The sequence below is a fragment of the Delphinapterus leucas genome, chromosome 21 (genome assembly GCF_059928025.1).
Source record: "Delphinapterus leucas isolate spDelLeu-1000000601 "Yukka" chromosome 21, BTC_Dleu_Yukka2, whole genome shotgun sequence".
In the NCBI taxonomy this organism is placed as follows: domain Eukaryota; kingdom Metazoa; phylum Chordata; class Mammalia; order Artiodactyla; family Monodontidae; genus Delphinapterus; species Delphinapterus leucas.
The window spans coordinates 6,097,461-6,102,856 of record NC_143149.1 but is presented as its reverse complement, the minus strand read 5'-3'; the positions used below and the strand labels follow the sequence as shown (position 1 = coordinate 6,102,856).

General features: G+C 47.2%; 1 pseudogene; it reads right to left on the bottom strand.

Moving 5' to 3' along the window:
* Nucleotides 1-2,286: 2,286 nt before the first annotated feature.
* LOC149744416 (ubiquitin carboxyl-terminal hydrolase 17-like) lies at nucleotides 2,287-3,435 on the bottom strand (annotated as a pseudogene).
* Between the last annotated feature and the right edge of the window lie 1,961 nt (nucleotides 3,436-5,396).

Sequence of the window (5,396 nt, the reverse complement as noted above, 5' to 3'; positions counted from 1 at the left end):
GGCTTGTCCTCCAGCCCCAGGTGCCCTGGAGATGACTGTGCACCTGACGAGGGGGAGTCACGAAGAGCAGCTGCTCCTGGAGAAGCAGCGATTCCGCACCCCTGCTGGGCAAACGGTGCTGGAAACCCAGACAAGCCCCAGCGACGCACACGTGCACGCAACTGCATCTTCTCCTGATGGTACTACAGCCATCTGTCAAATGGTGCTTATCACGCTGGAATGACAAGTTGTTTGTCAGTCTGAATCTATTTTAAGTACCTGAGGCAAATTCCAGGAGTAACTTTTAACTACTGTGTAAATAGGAAGCTATGGTAGTAATCTGCATTGGGTGCAAATGTCTGAACTTTTGGAACCTGGCTAAAGGGCCCAACGCTGTGCTTTGCAGAAGGTCAACAGTGCCCTGTCCTGAGATGAGACTCGTGGATTCTGTGGAGTCTTTCACTGTAAATCATGGTGGGGACACTCCCATGGCTCTGCTTCTTATGTTTCATTAAACGTTAGTGTAAAGCTTTGTTTTCAAATTTTCTTTCAATTTTAATAAAGTTCTACCATATAAGACATGTTGTACATGGTTTTTATCTCTAAGCCTTGAAGATCATCTTAACATTTATTTTTACTCAAGACAGATTTTGTGGAGACTTCCCTGGTAGGCCAGTGGTTAAGACTCCCTGCTTCCAATGCACGGGGCGCGGGTTTGAGCCCTGGTCAGGGAAGTAAGATCCCACATGCCGTGCGGCCAAAAAACAACAACAAAAAAGAAAAAGTAAGATGGATTTTGTAACTGAGGGGAAAGGGGATCTTGGGAGGACCTAAGGCTTAAAAATACAGGATCTCCGGCCCTCCCAGATCCACGGGTCTACATATGCACATTAACAATGCACCGTGTCAGTCCCCTGCATGCACGATGTGATAACGTGTAGGCTGCCTTATTCTCACACTGGGCCACACTGGACTCGGTGAATCTTAATAGGTGTATAAGCCTGAATCCTACTTCAAAAGGTACGAGTTCATGTTGTCTGTTTTGAGGCCCGGGCATTGGGATTACAGCTGCTCTGGAGGTGATTATATCATCTGGTTTGAGAACCACTGGAGGTGGTGGCAGTGATATCACCTATGTCACGTGCTGCCTCTGTTCTCTAACAGGAAGAGACCTGAGCAGGTCCAAGAAAATTCACCGAGCTGTGTAGAGAGGGCTTCCCGGGAAGAGCAAACCATGTTCCACACAGAACAACTGTTTGGGGAGAGCATCTTCACTCCGCAGAAGCCTGTACGTCAAGGGCAGCTGCTGGCTGAAGGTACAAGGTTGTTAAAATATTGGGAAAGCAGAGCCGGCACACTCGGGGTCGTGCCCACACCTACGGGAACTTCTGGAATGACCTTTCTCTTTGTGACCCGGGTCTGAGCGTGTTCCTTACAATCCCTTATCTCATGACCTCAGTCCTGTCCCAGCACTTCCTTACAGATTCTCACAAAAAAACCCACCATTGATCCTTACTTCTGGCATTTCAAAGGGTCTGAATAGGCCCTGACACATGTTCTATTTTATGGAATCCTCTGAACATCACAGGATTAAAGAAGAGGAGTCTGTCATCGTAGCCATCTGGGATTGGAATTGTTAGGGATGGGCTCGGTTTTCTTGGACCTGCAAATACAGGGGACAGGGTTTCAGGACACAGGATGGGTTTAGTGAGACAGCATTGATCTGGGGCTCAATAGAAACACGTGCTGTCACTTTTGAGATGGTGGCGTACCTTCCATCTACCCAGGTGATGGCACACAGCTCATTATCCATACTCGACCCAAAACATTCAGAGTAAGTAAGTATGTCCACACCACCGGACTTCTTTTGACAACCTGCCAAGTATGTGCAACACCGAATCCCCTAGAAAAATTGGCGCTGATAAATACCATTCCCATCTCTGACTAATGCACTCCAAGTTCAATAATGGAAAGTCATTCAACTGATTCATAAGAATTCCATAGTGCAAAAATTCAGACATCCTGCACCCCGTCAACAAATGAGTCTTCAAACGCAGAACAAGTGGAAAGTCCTCAGACCCAGTAATCAACCCCACCTGCTCCAGTAACTTCACGGCGCACACCACACTCCTGAGGAGGAGGCACAAGTTGCCACTGAATATCGTGTCCTGTGCACACTGCAGACACGCAGTCCTTTCACGAGACTAGATTATTCACACCTGCAACACGATTTCCTATACACGACTGGGTGTGTGTGTGTGTGACTGTGGGTGTTGGGCGTGTGTGTTTGCAGATGTGCAGCAGAGCTTATCGTAGTGCATCCAGAGACCTCGGCTTCTTCTTGTTCTTCTTCTTGGAAGTCCTTCCCTCTGAGACAAGGGATGTGGCCGATGTTCACTGGTCCCTGAGGCGGGGTGCCTCTGGCTGGATTGTTGAGCAGGCAGTTTTCCTGTTCAGGAAGTTTCATTTTCATCCCCTCTCCATATTTCGACGGGTGAATCACGACAGCATGGGCAGGCAGGGGAGACTCGATCTTCCTGAGGTTGGATTCAGGCTGAGGTCGGTTGTGTTCTCGGCGGCATCTCCACTGCTCTAAGGTGATTTCTTGAACATCTGTTTCCTCCAGGTGCTTCCAGGAACTCTGACGCTGGCATCTCTTCCAGGTTCCCCGTGGGCTGCATCCATGCCTGCGGGGTCAGCCCCAGGGATGTCGGTGCCCCTCCCGGTGACGGTCCCCCACCGTCTCCTTCCAATGAGCTCTTCTGGACGTAAAAGAGGACATAGGCACTTTGGCTCAGGGCAGAAGCCACGTCACAGGCAGTGACCTTGGCATCGTCCATTTATACCACTGGCCGTTCCCAGCTTTGACGTAACGGAAGTAGGGTTGTCGGTGACAACTGCCCCCGGAGGGCACCAGTACCACACAGAACACATAATCCAGTGGTCCTGCCTTCTGCTCCGACATGTATGGTTGCAAGTTGAAGCACCCGGGATACAGAACTTTCTTATCCACTTTGTCACCTGTGAAATCCGAAGAACTGCTTCAGCACAAGGATCAGGACCTTGGCGTGCTGTGCAAAGTCAACCTCTTGGTGGCGGGCACCTTCTTGAGACAAACACTACAATGATGGGCATCTTCCCCGTCCAGCTTTTTGGGCTTCTCCAACTCTCTCAAAGCGTGGTTCACACTCTGAGCTGCCATGATATCCAGGCTGCTGTCCAGATAAGGGTCAGAAGGGTCTATTTGTAGACGACCTAAAATATGTTTACTTGTCAGCATCATGCATAAATATGCTGAGAGAGGAAAACAGCGCTCGGGTAATGAGGATACATTTTGCTTAGCCCCTCCAAAAGAAATAAAAGGAAGACCGCGGGAATAAGTGGTGTGTGTGTGTGTGTGTGTGTGTGTGTGTGTGTGTGTGTGTGTATTTATAAGTACCTTTAGGCATGCACATTTTCAAAGTACTAATATTCTTAATGTATTATGGTTTGTACTTAACAAAAAGATTTCTGCCATTTGGGACACTTCTTAAATGAAAAGCAAACTTTTGATCACTTTCTTAATTCCCTGAATATCCTTGGCAATCTTTCCCAACAGATTCCCTTGATGGTTTAGAATTCAGAAGGAAGTCGTTCATGAATGTATCCACCTTGCAATGGAGTGAATTAACAGTGAATTAATAGTGTCATTTACCTGAATTAACAGTGAATTAACAGTGTCATTTACATTAAGTTTTCCACTATGTGGAGGAAAATTTTCTGTACAACGCTCACACTTTACGTAGACAGAACTCCCTTCTCAAATGCCAGTATTTACGGAGGGCCAAAAAATACTGAACAAAAAGATTATCATCCTGTGGTTTTGTTTCTACACTTTTGCTCCTCCTCTGTTTTAACTCATCAATATAATGATCACGAGGGTAATTAGAAATACATTAGTCTGCCTATGTTGGTCACTTAAACTGTGACAATGTAAATCCTTGTCAATCACTTGGGGGAATCTGTTTCCTAATCTCCATTTCCTTAAGTTGATTATTATTATTATTAACAGCCATCACAGCATTCATATCATTCGCATCATCACCACGATCATCATTATTTTTATTATTACACTGCTTATTACAGAGCTCTTTTGCATATACTGCTCTATTCAAAAGTGTTTTGGATTTGCTGAAGATGACTCCTGAGGGTTCTCCCCACAGACACACACACAGCAGCCCTCTGACAACAGCTTTACTGCCGGCACCTGTTGGCTGGACGAGGCTCATGAAATCCTGCACGTTCCCCTCAGGGAACAGTAAGCGGCCCAGGCTGGAAGGGGAGCTTCGAAGAGCATGTCCATGGGCCACCTGAGCCTACAGGACAACTGATGAGTTCTCTTGAGGGCCCAGAAACAGCTGTGTCTCCCAGGAAGTCAGAGAGGGTATGCTTGCCCACCATAGCCGCATTGTCAAGGTTACTCTGGGGGCCCAGGAACCACTCTTGCCCTCCTTGAGAGGCTGGAGGTGGCATCCCTGCCCCCAGCATCTTCAGAATTTTCTTCTCAGATCAGGAACACAGGAACCACCATAGCTGGAAACGGAGGTGCACAGAGGTCATCTTATCCCCCCCGAGCCTCTAGAATGTTCTCAGTTCCCACGGGTGCCCAGGAAAGGCCGACGCCAACACTGAAGGCATGGAGAATGTGGTTCGCTCGCCCAAGCAACTGCAGAAAGTTTTCAGTCCACCTGGCAACTGGGAAACTGGTGCTGCCAGTCCCTTTTGCCCTTGCTGGCCAGGAAGCACACAGATGATGACCTTGGACAGTGTAGGTGCAAATGGAGGGGCCTGGACTTCAAGGTGCCCAGAATGAGAAGGACCGACAGCAGGCGAGGTCTGGGCAGTGCTGGGGGCTTCATGTCTGATGTCTGAACGCTGACTGTGGATGTGCATTCTTGTCTTCTTTGCCTGGAGAAGCTGAAAAAAGTTCTAGAGACGAATGGTGGTGATGGTTGCACAACAATGTAAAGGTACTTGATGTCTCTGAACTGTATGACCATAAATGACTAAAATGGTAAGTTTATGTACATTTTACCATGATGAAAAATCATAACTCCAAAGAGATGGACAGTAGAACACACATTGCCTTAAGGGGATGAGGAGATACAGATGGCATAGTACGGAGAAGAAAGTGTAATCTGCAGTTTTCGGATGGAAGGTCCTGTAAATATCAATTAAGTCTATCTGGTCTGTTGTGTCATTTAAAGCTTGTGCTTCCTTATTAGTTTTCTGTCTGGATGATCTGTCCATTGGTATGAGTGGGGTGTTAAAGTTCCCCACCATTATTGTGTTACTGTCGATTTCCTCTTTTATAGCTGTTAGCAGTCTTCTAGGATTGATCCCTTGATCATTATGTAGTGTCCTTCCTTGTCTCTTGC